This window comes from Alligator sinensis, unplaced genomic scaffold, assembly GCF_000455745.1.
Source record: "Alligator sinensis unplaced genomic scaffold, ASM45574v1 scaffold485_2, whole genome shotgun sequence".
NCBI lineage: Eukaryota > Metazoa > Chordata > Crocodylia > Alligatoridae > Alligator > Alligator sinensis.
In genome coordinates, this window is record NW_005842069.1 from 2,227,041 (window position 1) to 2,244,693 (window position 17,653).

Sequence of the window (17,653 nt, forward strand, 5' to 3'; positions counted from 1 at the left end):
TCCAGGATAAACATTGCTTTGTTCTCCTTTCACTAAAAGATGTTACGGTGTCAAACCATTTAAAAAGAGCATTATTATTATATAATCTATATAGGAGCCAGCTTCACAGAGAAATACTGCAAATACTTTTGATCTGTGAATACTGCAAGCTCATTTCTTTCCTTACTTTAATTTTGCTTAGGCAAGCATTACTGATTATTCTGAGCCAGGGTGGAGTATAGATCAAGATCAAATACCATTTCTTTGGTTGCAAACTGAACACAAGAATGTCATAGCACCTCATAATACTACAGAGCTGCCTGTAATTATTAAAATGCAATGGGTAGTTCTGCACTTTCATATAGTTACCATTGCTTCATGTTGGCTTTTCCTGTGTTTGAAGTCAGATAAATCACCCAACGGCTTCACTTGTAATTATCCCACAGATGTGTATGACTCTTATAGTTTCATAGTTGGTAGGGTTGGAAGGGACCTGAGCAGATCATCAAGTCCAACCCCCTGCCATAGCAGGAAAGAGTACTGGGGTCAAACGACCCCAGCAGGGTATTCATCTAGTCTCCTCTTAAAGACCCCCAGGGTAGGAGCCAGCACTACTTCTCTTGGAAGTTGGTTCTAGATCCTAGCCACCCTGACAGTGAAGTAGCTAGGATCAAACCAAAATTATTTGGAAGGAATAAAACATACAGGGACACATTTTTTGCATGTATATCTCTTTATCTGCAGTATATGCTGGGGGGGAGGGAGGGAGGCTCCCCCCTGCACTGCTTGGATTACCACACTGCCCTCTAAATTGGGCCTGGCGGGGCCTGGATCTGGGTGCATGGGGTCAGCATGGGTCTAGGGAGCCTAGAAGCAGGCAGGGAAGGGAAATCTTCTCCCTACCACTACCACCAATCTCAGGCTGATTGTGGTGGCACAAGTGATCAGGGGGTGGAGTGGCAATTAGGGGGGTGAGGGTCAGTTAGAGTGACAAAATGGTGATTACAGCCCACAGCAGGGAGGGATTGGGGAAGCAGAAGCGTGATCTGGGAGTAAAGGGGACAACTGAGGGGAGGAGGGTGGCAGCCCATCAGCTCCCCACCCACCATCTCCTCCCTCCTGGCCCCCTCCTCCACTCCTGATGCCTCTGCCCTTCTTTACCCCATCCCCCTCCCTCCCTACTCATGCCCTTCTCACTCACCTGCTGCCTGGCTGTCCCCAGCTGTCATTCCAGGGCCACAAGGTCCTGGACAAGGGCTAGTCCACCAGGCAACAGTGTCCTTTGGAGGACCACAAATCAGTTGTTTTATCTCAGGTGAACTGTTAGAGCTTAAATTAACTTGAGCTGGGTAGCACAGCTCAAGATAATCCTCCTCTGAAGTGATGTGACTTCAAAACACCTAGAGGGCACTTAGCATTTATTAACGAGCCTTAATGTGTACTCATTTAAATTGTAAGTGCTCTTGATGTGGTATAATTGTAATGTGTAATATCACCCTGAGGGTAAAAGGGCTCACACAGCTTGAGCTACATAACAGAGAGAACAAAGGCCAGTGCCACAAAGGTAGACAAATTGTTAGAGGTTATTAAGAAGAAAATAGTAAAAAAAAACAAAGTACCATTTTGCCACTTATGAATCCATGATGTGCCCACATTGTGTGAGTTCGAGTCCCCGCACCTCAAAAAGAATGTAGAAGACTAGCAAATTCCCTGTCATGAATTACATGGGGGGGCAGGAATGGGGATGGAGACCAGGGTCTAGCCCTGCACCTTCCCCCTCCTTCTTTGGGTCTAGCCCTGCTCCTTCCACTTCCTGTCACCACTCTGTGTTTTGCCCCACTCCCCCGCCCGCATCACTGCTGCTTCAGGTCTTGCCCTGCTCCCCCTGCACTCCTGCTGCCTCTCTGGGTCATGCCCCACTCCCCCTGCCACTCTGGGTCCAGACCCTCTCCACAACCCCTCCCCACCACTCGGTATGCAAGAGAGCATGGTGCATGGCTGTGCAGGAGTGGGGTATTGCACAGCTGCAGGGCATGGCATGGGGACAGCTCAACAGCTGCGTGGTGGGGGAGCAACCCTGGGGTGTGGTGCAAGGTGTACGCGGCGGGGGGTGGCATGCAGCTCTGTAGGGGGAGGGTGCATGGCCACATGGGAAGCTGGGATGGGTGCGGGGTCCATGCCCCACCCCACTGCCATGTGCTGTAGCTGGCAGGCACTCCTCATGCCACCTTGCCCACTCCCTGCACAGTACTCTGCAGCCATGCACCACGCCCCCTTCCCTGGGTGTCTCACCCCTTCCCCACCAGCTTCCCACATGGCACCCTGCAGCCATGTGTCCCCATGCACCATGCCTCCCCGCAGTCATGTGCTGCAACCGGCCAGAGTATCCTCTAAGCAGCACGGTGTGCGCAGGTGCACTCATGCCACACTGCCAGGTGCGCCTGCATAGCTGTGCATGCCACACAGCTTAGAGGGAATGCTGCAGCTGGCGTGCACTGCCTGAGCCCCCCTGCCCACTCCCTGTGCAGTGCTACCCACCACCACAGCCATGCGTAATGCCCCCTCCTCTCACAAGCCATGCCCCCCCCCCACATGGCCAGTTCCCTCCACCCCTTGCACCACAGCGGGGAGTACAGCCTGGTCCCACCCACCTTTGTCCCCACATCTGCTTCCACCTGTCTGTCTCTCTGTCAGTAAGGCTCAGGGCCGTGCATGCACGGTTGGCCCAGAGCATTACGGAGAGATAGACACACAGACAGAACTGGTAAGGCTTTTATTATATTAGAACTAGAGAATGCCCAGAAAAAGGCAAATAGGATGATTAGTGGTATGGAGGGGCTTCTATCTGAGAAGAGACTAAAGAGGGTTGAAAGGGAGTGATCGGCAGGGTCTCTATATTAATGAGTGCCTTCGTCGCTCCTTGATGGCTTTGTGAAGGGGATCCCTGCCAAAGTCACTCACTAGCACCAGGCGACAGTGGTCCTAAGCTGTAGCCTTATGCAGGATGTCAGTGCCAGTCGTGGCAGTGACCATGGATAGAAAGTAGACAGTGCTATTTTACATCCCATGTCATTCTGGTGAGTACCATGAGGTAGGCCTCTGGTATCATCATAGGTGGCAGAAGGGGAGGGCCTAACAGGGCTTAGCCCTCCCGAACACGGAGCAGCAGTAGGGCCACAAGGCAGCCTGGCTGAGGGCTTCCAGTGCAGCAGGGGTGAAGGTAGGGGACTCAGGCTGGGGCTGGTGCTAGGGGAAGGGCAGGTGCTACACAGATGGTGGGGCATACAAATGAGCTGTGAGTGGCTTCTCTGGGGGATGTGACTCCTGCTGCTGCCTACACCTTGGAGTGGGGGGGGCATGTGCCCCCGAATCTGCGTCGGGCAGGGCAGGCTGCACTAGACTGTTCCTGGCCAGGGGTGTCAGGCTGGGAAGAACCCAGTGCAGCCTCTGCACCAGTCCACAGTGGAACTTGCTCTGCACAGATCTGGGGGCACATGCCCCCCTCCCATGCCTCCTAGGATGCATGTAGCAGTGGAAACTGCCACCCCCTCCATGTGCCCCCAGAAGCAGGGCAGGTTTGGGGGTCCCAGGGGCTGTCTCCTCCAGCCTGGTGATGCATCCAAGGCTGGTCCTGGTTTAGCCTCAAGCTCTGGGCCCCCTGGGTGGTGTGGGGCCAGTGCAGGGAGGCAGCCAGGGCTGGTGCGGAGATGGCGGGTGCTGGTGCTGGGTAACGACTCTGGCGTGGGGGAAGGGGCAGCCACATGGGTGTAGTGGGCCCCAGCCCTGATCCTGGGCCCAGCTCATCTCAGCTCCCTCCCAATCCCTACCTGGTCCTAGGCCCACTCCCTCTCCCCTGCCCATGGCCATTCCCCCTCCCTCCACCCCTTCCCCTGCAAACTTTCCTGTCGGAGGGCGGCAGATGTGCACAAACGCTCTTTCCCCCCCCCGCCAAAATTTAGTTCTCCCTCCACCTATGGGTATCATCATAACTAAGAACTGCAAGCAATATGCGAGAGTCAGATGCATCAGATGTGAACTGGCAAAGTTTTGTGGATGACACCAAATTATAGGGAAAGGCTGTCACACCACAGGACGGGCTGGGAATACAGGCCAATTTGGACATGCTTTCAAGGTGAGCTGACCAAAACCAGATGGCCTTCAATGTAGAGAAGTATAAGGTGCTACACCTCGTTAGGAAGAACCCTCAACATACTTACAAGCTCGGCAGTGCTACGCTCGCTAGCACCACGACTGAAAGAGACTTGGGGGTCCTGATTGACCACAAGTTGAATATGAGTCACTAATGCGATGCTGTAGCTGTCAAAGCAAACCAAACTCTGGCATGCATCTACTGATGCATCTCAAGCAAAACTAGGGATGTCATGCTCCTGCTTTACTCAGTCTTGGTGAGGCCGCAGCTGGAGTACTACATTCAGATTTGGCCCTCCCACTTCAGGAGGGATGTGGAAAAGAGAGAGTCCAGAGGACAGCCACTTGTATGATCCAAGGCCTGGAGGGCAGGCCATATGAGGAGAGGTTGAGGGATTTGTGACTCTTCAATCTGGAAAAGAGAAGGCTCAGAGGGACTTGGTGGCAGCCTACAGTTATATAAGAGGGATACATCAGGACTTGGGAGAACAGCTGTTCACCAGAGCTCCCCAGGGATAACAAGGTCTAACGGCCATAAACTCCAGGAAGGCTGATATAGACTATATGTAAGAAAAACGTTATTTACAGTGCGTGTGTCTGGGGTCTGGAACAAACTCCCCACAGAGGTGGTGCAAGCACCTAATCTGGATTCTTTGAAAAAACATCTGGATATTTTTCTTGGTGAGGTCATTTGATCCCAGCTGACTTCCTGCCTATGGTGGTAGGGGCTGGACTCGATCTCATGAGGTCCCTTCCAGCCATTAATATCTGTGAAATCTATGAATATATGGTGCCTACATAAGAGTAACTTCTGTGATGCGCATAACACATGAACCATACGCACAATATTAACAAGTCGCTCTTTAAGCAATCTTTGCATTTGCCTATACAATTTAGCCCATACATACAATATGCATACTATACACACCACTGCCGGAATTTCACATGTTAGTTCCAGAATCACAGTGTAGAGCATTGTATTTAATACTCCACTGTCAGCGGGGGACCAGTCAAAAAAAACTTCCCACAAGGAGTGCCTTCTGGTTTTGGCAACCATATTTAAAATACTAGTAATCTCCTATTTGTGATGATCTATTTCAATGATCAATTGCTTTGCATTACGTTGGTTCTCCTCTGATAATGTTTTAAACTCTGGATGACAGAGTAAACTTCGTACCACATGGCGCAGGGGACAAAATGGTAGGAGTCTACTACAGACCTCCTAATCAGGATCTAGAGCTCAACCAAGAATTTGCTGGGGAACTGGCTGAGGCTGCATGCTCCTGGTGCATGGATGTCATAGGAGACTTCAACTACCCAGGCATCTCATGGGAAGAGCACTCGACCAAATTCGAGTGGTTGCAAAGCTTCCTCACATGCGTGGACAAGCTCTACCTGACTGAAGAAGTCTGTGGACTGATAAGAGGTAAAGCGCTGCTCGACCTGGTACTGGGGAAGAGGGGCGATCTAGTCAGTGACCTAATGATTGAAGGGAAGTTGGGGGACAGTGACCATGAGCTGATCACTTTCACTAACCACTGTAAAGCTGGCAAGTCATTCAGCAGTGCAGAAGTCCTCGACTTCAGGAAAGCTGACTTTGAAAGCTCAGGAGGTTTGCTGTCAAGGCCTTAAGGGACCATGACCTTGGGGGGGGGCGGAGTTCAGGATGAGTGGTTGCTCTTCAAGGGAGCAATCCTGAAAGCACAAGCTATCCCATCTCGGAGGAAGGGTAGCAAAAGGTCACAGCAGCCCTCTTGGATCTGCAGGGAACTTGTGGACCTCCTGCATCTAAAAAGAAGGACCTATAAAGGATGGAAGACCGGAATCAACTCAAAGGAGGAGTATTTTGCACTGGTCCAGATGAGTAATTTCCTATAATACCCACAGGGTTAAGGGTCAATGGATCTGTAATTATGCCTATCCTAGATCTGAAATGGTCTATACTGCAGACAGAGGGTAGAAATTCATAGATGTAGGAGGATGCACTCCTCTAAATGAGTTGGGCTTTATTTGCCCTGGGTATAACCTTCACTGGGAATGCTTATGTGTTAACAAGTTCCTTTCTAAGTGCATGCATCAAGTAACAGAAGAAAAAACTTTCAACAGTTCCATAGTGAGACAAGTAGATGAAAGGTGTGTTTGTGTAAATACAGGATGTTCGCGTCTTGATAAGTGATCGGTATAGGATTTGAAATAAGTTGATCCAATACTACCTTTTGTGTATACAACCTTACAGTTATAAAAGGTTGTGACTTTGAATTTAGGTTGCACAAGCCAATTTTTCTTCAAATACAATCCAGTTTCGCTATTTTTGATAAACTGGAATCAGTACAAAGGGGTATGGATCTGAATGTTTCGTAGATTTCATAGACATTAGGGCTGGAAGGGATCTCGGAAGATCGAGTCCAGCCCCCTGCCCCAGGGGCAGGAAATCAGCTAGGGTCAAAGGATCCCAGCAACATAAACATGCAAATGTTTCTTAAAAGAGTCCGGAGTAGGTGCTTGCACCACTTCTGGAGGTAGTCTATTCCAGGCCTTGGGGGCTCGGACAGTAAAGTTTTTCCTTGACAGTAAAGTTTTCCTTATGCCCAGCCTGAAACGGTTGTGGAGGAGTTTGTGACCATTTGACCTTGTCATCTCTTGGGGCGCTCTGGTGAACAGACATTCCCCCAGATCCTGATGTACACCCCTTATATACTTATAGGCAGGCACCAGGTCCCCCCAAGCCTGCACGTTACCAAGCTGTAGAGTCCCATTGCTCTTGGCCTTTCATCGTAGGTCCTGTTCTCTTGCCTTCTGATCGTATACGGCTGTCCTCTGGACTCCCTCAAGCTTTTCCACATCCTTTTTAAATTGTGGAGTCCAGAATTGGATGCAGTACTCCAACTGTGGCCTCACCAAGGCCGAGTACAGTGGGAGGATGACATCCTCGGATTTGCTTGAGAAGCATCTATGGATGCAAGCCAGAGTTTTGTTCACTTTACCAGCTGTAACATTGCATTGGTGGCTCATATTCATCTTGTGGTCAACCATGACTCCCAAGTCCCTTTCGGCCATGGTGCTAGCAAGTGTAACACTGCCGAGCCTATAAGTGTGCTGCCATTTTTTTTTCCCCCCAGGGTGAAGTACCTTGGATTTTTCAGTGCTGAACACCATCAGGTTTTCATCCAACCATTTTCTGAGCTTGTTGACATCAGCCTGGATCACCAGCCTTTCCTCACGTGTGGACCCTTTAACCCTAAGTTTGGTGTCATTAGCGAACTGAGCCAGTCCACTTCTGATACCAATGTCTACATCATTAATAAAGATGTTAAAGACAGAGCCTTTGGGACCCCACCAGTCACAGCACACCATGGTGATTTACTTCTGTCTATTACCACTCTCTGGTTCCGACCTTGTAGCCAATTTCTCAGCCATCAGACTGTAATGTAGCCAAGGCCACAGTTGGCCAATTTTTCCATGAGGACATCATGGGACACCTGATCGAAGGCTTTTTTTTAATGTCAAGACAGACGACATCAATCTCTTCTCCCTTGCCCAGGTCATATGTCACCTGATCATAGAAGGAGATGAGATTGGTCAGGCAAGACCTACCTGCAACAAACCCATACTGGCTATCCCTCAGGATATTGCCATCAGCCAGTTTGTCAAGAATGGTCTCTTTGATAATTTTTTCCAAGATCTTCCCCGGGATAGAGGTCAGGCTGATAGGCCTGTAGTTCCCCGGATATATTTTCCTCCCTTTCTTGAAGATAGGCACCACACTGGCCTTCTTCCAGTCTTCAGGTGATTCACCTGAGCAGCACGAGTTCTCGAAGATCCGTGCCGGTGGCTATGCTATGATGCCTGCCAGATCCTTAAGTAGCCTGGGGTGTAAACTGTCTGGGCCAGCTGACTTGAAGGTGTCCAGCCTCTCAAGATATTCCTTTACATGGTCTGTATTGATGTAGGGTAACAATTCTCCCTCACCCTGGCTGTCCTGTACCGTATTGAACAGGGCAATCCCTTGGGGCTGGTAAAAAACGAACGCAAAATACCCATTAAGCAGGTTGGCTTTTTCTTGGGCATCATAGCTTCATAGTTGGTAGGGTCGGAAGGGACCTGAGCAGATCATCAAGTCCTGCTATGGGCAGGAAAGAATGCTGGGGCCAAACAACCCCAGCAAAGTGTCTATCTAGCCTCCTTCTGAAGACTCCCAGGGTAGGAGCGAGCAACACTTCCCTTGGAAGTTGGTTCCAGATCCTAGCCGCCCTGACTGTGAAGTAGGGCCTCCTGATGTCTATCCTGAATCTACTCTCTGTCAACTTATGGCCGTTATTTCTTGTTACTCCCGGTAGTGCTCGGGGGAACAGGGACTCTCCCATTGCCTGATGGTCTCCCTTGGCCAGTTTATAGATGGCTACCAGATCCCCTCTCAGCCTTCTCTTGTGGAGGCTGAACAGGTTCAGGTCTCGTAGCCTCTCCTCATAGGGCCTGCCCTGCTGCCCCCGATCATAGTTTCATAGTTGGTAGGGTTGGAAGGGACCTGAGCAGATCATCAAGTCCGACCCCCTGCCATGGCAGGAAAGAGTACTGGGGTCAAACGACCCTGGCAAGGTTTTCATCCAGCCTTCTTTTAAAGTCCCCCAGGGTAGGAGCCAGCACCACTTCTCTTAGAAGTTGGTTCCAGATACTAGCCGCCCTGACAGTGAAGTAGCACGTCCTGATATCTAGCCTAAATCTACCCTCTGCCAGCTTGTGACCGTTCTTGCTTGTCACTCCTGGGAGCACTCGGGGGAAACAGGGACTCCCCCCAATGCCTGTTGGTCTCCCCTGACCAGTTTGTAAATGGCCACTACATCCCCCCTCAGTCTTCTCTTGTGGGGGCTGAACAGGTTCAGGTCCCTTAACCTCTCCTTGTAGGGCCTGCCCTGCTGACCTCTGATCATTAGGATGGCCCTCCTCTGGACCCTCTCCACGTTGGCCGCATCCCTCCTGAAGTGCATTGCCCAGAACTAGACACACTACTCCAACTGCAGCCTAACCAGTGTCACATAGAGGGGGAGGATCACCTCCTTGGACCTGCTTGAGATGCATCTGTGGATGCATGACAAGTTGTGGTTGGCCTTCCTGACTGCGTCCCAACACTGTCGGCCCATGTTCATTTTGACATCAGTAATGACTCCAAGATCCCTTTTTGCCTCTGCACTGATGAGAAGGGAGTTCCCCAGCCTGTAGGTATGCTGCTGGTTCTTCCTCCCCAGGTTCAGTACCTTCCACTTGTCAGTGTTGAAGCCCATCCTTTTATCATCCACCCACCCCTGTAACCTGTCTAGGTCTGATTGCAGCCTATTCCTCCCTTCTGGCTTGCCCACTTCTCCCCACATCTTAGTGTCGTCTGCAAATTAGAACAGGGTGCTTTTTACACCCTCATCCAAGTCGCTGATGAAGAAGTTGAACAGTGGGGGCCCAAGGACCGAGCCCTATGGACCACCTGCCCCACATCCTTCCAGGTCAAAAATGACCCGTCCACCACCACTCTGTGTGCGGCCCTCCAGCCAACTAATGACCCATTTGACCATGTAGGTATCAACTCCACAGTCCCCTGGTTTTTTAATGAGAATGGGGTGAGAGACAGTGTCAAAGATCTTCCTAAAGTCCAGAAAGACTACGTCCACTGCTACACCTGCATCTAAGGATTTTGTGACTTGGTCATAGAAGGCCACCAGGTTGCTCTGACAGGATCTGCCTCTAATGAACCTGTGTTGGTTGTCCCTAAGCATAATCTCCCCTGCTGGCCCCTCGCGGACATGCACCAGGATAACTCTGTCAAAAAGCTTACCTAGGACCGAAATAAGACTGACTGGCCTATAGTTTCCTGGGTCCTCCTTCCTCCCTTTTTTGAAAATGGGAACCACATTGGCCCTTTTCCAGTCCTCTGGCACCACACCAGAGTACCATGAGTGCTCGTAAAACCATGCCAGGGGTCCCGCTATGACCTCTGCTAATTCCCTCAGCACTCTGGGGTGGAGATCATCAGGACCTGCTGATTTAAATACATCTAGTCCCTCCAGAAGTTCCCTGACTAGGTCCTCACTGACCCTAGGCCTGGGTGCGCTTCCCCTGGGACCTATGGGGGTCCTGGGGGGGTGGGGGGGACCTGGTCCCGGTCCCTGGTCCTGGTCTTATTTTAAGAAATAAAAACAATTTATTTTCTCCTGCAAATAAATTGTTAAATAGGTTAGCTTTGTCGTTTGTCAGTTGTCCCATTTGGTTTAGCAGGGATCCAGTGCTACCTTTGCTTTTCTTCTGGTTCCCCACATATCTAAAAAAAGATTTTTTTATTGTCTTGGATATGTGTAGCCAGTTGGAGTTCAGTCACAGCCTTAGCTTTCCTGGTTCGCTCCCAGTGCAGAATACGTTTCTATTGGTACCTAATTCATAATTTTGCCAAGCCCAGTGTAAGATTTCCTCTAGAATAACACTTCCTCCCAAAAATGTGCGCAGATGGGAACTAAACCCATTGATTAAAGGATGTTTAAATTCTGCAATATCAAAATCATATGCTCTATTTCTTACCACCTTCGCTACACCTATGGCTCTAAACAATAGTTTCTTGTCTTCTACATAAGCTTCTGGTCTCTCACCATTTACTTGGCACTCTTTATGAAAAAGCACCACAGCAGGCTCAGATGGAAAGAACAATTTTAATATCTCATCTTGAATGATTGCACTGTTCTGGACTTTCTGATTTTTAATGTCCAATGCTAGTGCTGCAAAGTTTTGACTATCCATGCTTTACTGAATGATATCAATCAGGTCTAAAACAGTTAGCCTGCACTCTCTCCAAGCACAGCTAACTCTGCTAGCCAACTGAACACTTTCTCACTTCAGAGGTCCTACATGCTTGTCAATACCCTGCATCTGTTCTGCTGGCAAGGGCACTATTGATGTCTCAACAGAAGTCTGACCACCTTTAGGACCTGGATGCTTCCTTGACCCATAGTGGCGCCATGGGTGCTGAGGTGTCACCTGTCATTGTGGGCTGCATGGATCTGTCTAAAGCAGACCCACAGGTCTCACCTTTCTTAAAACTAAAGCTACTTCCACATGAAGATGCCGAATCATCAAAGCTATCACAGAGGCTCACTATCTTTCGGGTAACCCTAGGAGACCACTCTTCCCTGACAGACTATAATTGCCTCTGCAATTCCTCAATCTGCCTTCTGTGCAGCGCATGGCATTCTTGGCCAGTCTGCCATGCAGCGCCGTCTTTCTCCCTCTGCGAGGTGCTGTTTCCACATCACTTTAAAAGCAGCTTCCAGATCTTCTGCCTCTCTCATCCATAACCTTTTCTCATCTGATTCTAAATGTAACTCCTTTTTAGCAGCCTTAAGCTCTTCCTTCAAATCTAATATCTCCCTAGCATCACACCAGGCACTGCCCTGGAATGCCTTAGCTTCATTCAGCAGCTTATTGATTTCGGCAGAATTGCTTGCTTCTAGTGGACCTAACTGCTGTTTCAAACTTCTGGTTAAAGCTACTTCATTTTTAGCTTTCTCTGATAGACTCGGTACACAATCAAAAATTCCAAACAGCGTAGCTTTCTTACAGGCTTTTTCATTCCGTTTCCTACTATTAAACCGAATTTGCCAGCGGTTACATAAAAAATCGTTTGCTAACTCTGTATTGGACAACTCAGTGTCCATCCAAAACATTATCTTTGACAGGATAGGACCAAGCATATTTCTTTCTCAGTCATGGCTCTATCCACGCCTTACATTTTTCCACTGTATTCACAGCAGGAACCTCTGCCTGCTCCACAGAGCTGTCCATTTTAGCTCTGATAATTTCTATCACAGATACTGCACAGCACAGCACCTGTCTGTTTCAACAACAGTGGACTGGACTTCAACACAAAATGGTGGTATGCATGACAAGGTGGTGGTGTGAACACAGTAAACAACACAGTCGCAATAAATAATACACTAATATACACCTCAGGATTTAACAAATGCACTTGGAAAATATGTAGCGGTCCCTCCTTGAGCCTGTCATTCCCTGAACAACCATGTATTATCAAGGATCTAACCCTCCCAGAGTCTTGCCAAAAATCACAAACCAAACAAAAACAAAATAATGCTTTAGGGGCCCACCTAGGGATGCCAATCTGAAAGGGAATGACTAGCAGGGTCTCTATATTAACAAATGCAGAAGGTTGTTAAGCCTTTTTAACCTCCCAGCCTATTTTTTTTGGCAGGCCAAAAGGGACTCTTTTCCAAATATTGCCCTGCAGCCTAGCCCTGCCCAGAGGGCAAATATACCAATAAACCCGCTCCAGATTCAGGAGTAAAGTTAATCAAAGTGTGTATTAAAACTATTATGTACAATACTTACAGTGCATAATCTTATAATACCACTGTGTCACCAGTCAGTGGCAACCCAGAGCATCGAGACCTAGTGCAGAGGAGAGCTTCTTGCTTCAGCCTGTCCCATTCTGAGGATTTTGTTTTTCCCCTGTGCACTGAGTACTAGGCACCTCTGTCACAGTAATAGGTGATACTTCAACTTTCCTGCGAGGCAGAGCAAGTGGGCCAAGCAGTTGCATTCCCGTATGGCAAGATCCCACAGATAAGTAGTTCTTGGCTCACACAAGCACCCTATACCTTCAGTCAGACACTTCTTATTCTCACAATCAACAATGCCAAAGATCCCAATTGTGCTCACCCTCGCGCACACAATCTTTTTCACAGTCACGCCCAAAATCCAATCGCACACTGAGGCTATGATGATGACTTGCAGAGGTTTTATGTTGACCATATCATAGCACCTGTCAATCACATCTTTAAACCATTTGTCAATGAAATCACTCTGTCAGTCACTTGTTCATCATAGCTGGACCACACATAACTGTTCTTACCACATACTTCAGTATTATCTTTCTCTGCCACTGTGATTACATCGCTGTGGGGGGATGCGCATGCTGGAAGCATCTTAATGTATGGACCTGGGTCTTGATGTCATTGAGGGTAGAAGTTTAAACTATTTGGAAACTTCAGGCTTTCTAGTCATGCCCAAATGTACCCAAGATATTACGGTGAAGATTACTCAGCATGGGCTAACATCTGGGATCTAAAGAGTAGGTCTCTTTAGTTTAGAAAAGAGATGCTATCATGTGGGCATGATAAGGATTTACAGAATACTAATGAAGACAAAAAATAGGGATTTATTATTTATCATCTCTCCCAATACAAGAACTTAAGAGTCACAAAATGAAACTAGTAGGTAGTGAGTTTAAAACTAACACAAATATTTTTTTTTTCTCGCAGCATGTAATCGAAGTGTGGAACTCATTGCTACCAGTTGTTGTGAAAGCTGACAGTTTAGCCAAATTCAAAAAAGGGATTGGACAAATTCTTGTCAGAAAGGGGCATCAGGAACTATTGAACATGGGAGTTAGAGGCACAGCCTCTGAACTGGAACTTTCTAGATCTTAAATGCTAGAGGCTGTAAGTGAGGGGGGAACAGGAGAAAACAACTCTGGTCATATAACGTTCATACTTTCTTTCAGCATCCACTCTCTGCTGCTGCATGACACAGACCTATTTGCTACCCCTAAGGAATCATGGGCTAATGGCCTCCCAGAAAAACTAAAAGGCTCCCTTAAATGGAGGCCACTGCTAACTTCTTGTGACAAATAAGAAAAAGGGGAAGGGAGTGGGGTCACAGGTTCAAAACAAGGGATCCAGAAGGGGACACCAAGCAGAGCATGCTGGCCAGTGCCCACTGTCCCCTGAGCAAATCAAGGGAGCATGTGGATGCTTAACAGTGGAACTCTGCCAGGAGGAGTGAGAGAAAGACAGCCCTACACTTGTCCAGGTTCCCTTCAGCCAGAGCCAATTTGACCAGAGCCTGGAGAAAGTTGACAAGGAGGTTCTAGGGCTTGGTGGTACTATGGACTAGAAGTGTGTAACAGAAAAGCTGAAGAGAGCAGTGCAGCTAGAACCTCAGCAGGAGGTTCTGGAGAAGGCAGAAAATGAGCTGCAGCCTCGAAGTAGGTGTGCAACTGTGTCTCCCTCTGTTGGTAGAAGGGGCATCCATAAAGCATGTCAGATGCATGCCTGTGGTGATGGCTTCATGAAGTAGCTGCCATATGAAATCCCCTCTTGGAATCAGGGTGGAATACAAACTTGTTGATTGGGGACCTTACCCCCATTCTTGCCTAGAGTGTCCCACCACTGGTTGATAGGACAGGATTATCTTGCTTGCAGAGTATAAGTGTGTAGAGCTCATTGTGAAGATCTGTTTGGTGGTGGACCATCTTGGTATTTCCCAGACTGCTAAGATGGTGGGGCAGGAAGTGCTGTGGCACCTGCCAAGGCAGGGGCCCCATGACTAGCTCTAGCGGGTTGGAGGCTATTGGTGGGTGGGGATGTGGCTGATATACGCAAGGGCAGTGAGTGGCAGGGCAGCCTTTACTTCCTGGAGTAAGTGGCAGGGAGTATGCAGTGTGGGCAACTCCATGCATCTGGGATAGGACAGAGGGATCCACCTATTCCTGCCTGGCATAATCCAGGAGGTCCCTGCTATGAGTGGTGTTGGCAAGGACCATCCTCCTATGCATCCAGGGCACCTCTGTCACTGGCATCACCAGCTGGGTTTCTTCAACAGGGGTTCCACAAAGAGGTCAGCGTCCTGAACTGGGGACCTGAAAGGAGAGACCAGCCTCCAGACCCTGAGGAGTTCCTAGCTGAACTATGCTTGGGGAGACCTCACAAGTGGAAGAGCTGCTAGTCAAATCAGAACCTTTGGAGGCAGCAGAGAAAGGCATGGCAAATCAGGCACCATGTCTGTCATGTAGCTAGTATCACTGTACACAAACCTGTACAGAGCCTGAAGACAGAAGCTGTGGACCTGGCTTCAGAGGTAGACCAGGCCCTTCCTGCCCTCCCACAGGGGTGGCTCAGGACACCTGCAGAGACTTAGTACCATCCTGGCCAGAAAAACCTGAGGCCCCTTCTCTGGAGACTGGCCAGGAACTCTTGCGGCATGGCTAGGGTGTTGAAATGGTGCCAGAACATGGACAGGACCAGCTGATTGATGACCAGTACACTCCTGTGAAGCAGGCATGTCCATGCCTATAACTTCGCAGAGACCCTGACTTCTAGCTGGTGCCAGTTCTCCAGCAGGATGGGATAACTGGAGGACAAGTAGACCCCCAGATAGAGCAGTGAGCCTGCATTCCATCAGATGTTTTGGAGCACCGGTGGGAGCAAGCCCAACTGCCACCCAACACCCACTGTCAGGCAACAGCTCTTGATCCTGTTGACCCGAGCAGGGGAAGCTACTCAGTAGATGAACTAGCAGGCCTCCACCTGTGCCAGGTCACTTGGGTCCTGAATGGCAAGGTACATGTTGGCAGCATACGTGGATAGAACCATTCCTGTGGCTGGTTTCTCAAGCACCGACCCCACCACGCACTTGTACAGAAGGCAGAGAAGGGGCTCCAGGGTGATGGCATAGAGTGGCCTGACAGCACTCTGTGGCCTGACAGCAGCCTGATGCACACCCTGCCCAAACAGGATGGGCTCTACAAAAGCATCCAGTTGAACTTGAGCATGCATTCTGCAGAGGTGTACAACACCTGGAGAAACTGCATGAAGCATGGACTGAAGCCAAGCCCCACCAATGTGCTTGTGAGTCACCAAGATTTACTCTGTAAAACACTTTCTCCTGGCCAACGGACATGAGGGCAAATGACAGGCTGTATCTGTGAGCCAGTTTGAGGAGATTACACACTAGGTGCAGGTTGTCAGAGTTGGAATGCCTTGGGACCGTGTATGTCTGGTCAGGGTGAATCGCATGTGCCTGCACAGACCTACACCAAGATAGCTTTTACTATGACCTTATAGTCCATATAGAAGAGTGAGACTCAGTGCCAGTTCCTTACGTCACAAGGTTTATTGTTCTTGGGGAGCAGGGTCAAGGCAGCCCTCCTACACAACAGGGTGAGCTCCCCATCTCCTTCAGACTTAGTCCAGACCACAGCTAGGTCCAGGCCAAGAATATCTCAGATAGCACAGTTGAACTCCAGGGCTGGAGGACCCTCCAGCTGGTCTCTGATCACCTGCACTGACCTGTGGCAGGACCTGGAAGGCATCAGCATTGGTCAGAGCCAGTGAGAATGTTGCCCTTTGGGGTCAGGCCAACTTTCAGGATCTCAAATTGTGCTGTTAGACAGGAGGGTGTGACACAATTGCACATATACAAACACACAAATCAGTTAGGTGCATACACATGCACACTACCAGCTCAGGCACATACACATCCAAACCAGTCTAGGCACATGCATACCTATCACCAATTCAAGCACATAAACTATACACCCCAAAAGTTAGACACAGATTAATAATTCATTTATCATGCACACAATGCCATATATATAATATACACACACTCTCACATTAGCAACTCATATACACACATATTCAAAATAACTAGTTTAGGTTCATGCACACCTATCACCAGTTTAAGCCCATACACGCTACACACCAAATTTGGACAGAATTAGTTACCAGTTACCAACACCTGCACATCCAATACACATATGTGGATTACAATTCATATACCACACACAATGCTATCTATATATACGTGTATTCACTAATTTACACACATACCACACACCTACACATACAAAAAGGGGAGTCTTAAGTTGGGTGTTGTGCTTTGTATATATGTATGTGCTTGGTGTACTTGGGATACCTGGGGAAAGGTTAAGGTAAGAAAGTAGAAGTGTAGGGAGTTAAAGTTAACAGGACCGGGATTAGAACTGGTAGACTAGAGGGGCCTGGGCTGAAGAACTAAGGGCTGGGGTAACTTTAGGTTAATTGATCTTAATTGATTAAAAGACAATGCCCAAAGCCTGCAGAGCAGGGAAGCAACACCGGCACAGAGGCTGGAACTGGAGCGAGAGCTACGGGGCAGCTGAATAGGTAGGTGCTGGAGAGGGAAAGTGGGACTAAGGGAAAGTGTGGGTGTTAAAGAGGGGCTCTGGGTGTGAGGAGCTAGAGGATGGCTCTGGGGCAGCTAGAGAAGTTGCAGGGAGCAGCAGTAGGTGCTCGGAGCTGGAGAAAGGCTCCCATTGCTGGAGAAAACTGCAGGATAGCCACGAGGAGCTGGGAAGCTGCGGGGAGTGGGGGTGGGGGGATGACTACAGAAGGTGCAGGGGAAGCCTGAAAACAGATAGAAGGACAGCAGAAAATCACAGGAAAAGTAGTGGGAGGGACTGAAAGGCGGCAGGACAACGGGAAAGCAGAGAAAGGCAGCAGAAATTCACAGTGAAAAGGCAGTAGGAATTGAGATGAGATCGGGAAACTAGTGGAGAGGGGTGGGGCTAGAGCTGAGAGAGAGAGAATAAGGCTGGAATTTAAGCTAAGGAAGAGACTGGGATTTAGTAAAACATGACCCAACTTGGGGTTGCAAATGACAGTGGTTTTATTGAACAGGGGAGATGGTGACACAATGTCTTATTGGTTCCCTTGCA

At 48.9% G+C, this 17,653-nt stretch overlaps 1 protein-coding gene and 1 pseudogene across 5 annotated transcripts in view; one reads left to right on the forward strand and one right to left on the reverse strand.

Moving 5' to 3' along the window:
* LOC102382144 overlaps nucleotides 1-10,902 on the reverse strand; it is a 45,811-nt pseudogene extending 34,909 nt beyond the window's left edge.
* The window catches only part of LOC102381138 (cadherin-18), a 469,255-nt gene that overhangs the window by 130,306 nt on the left and 321,296 nt on the right, over nucleotides 1-17,653 (forward strand). The window lies entirely within an intron of this gene.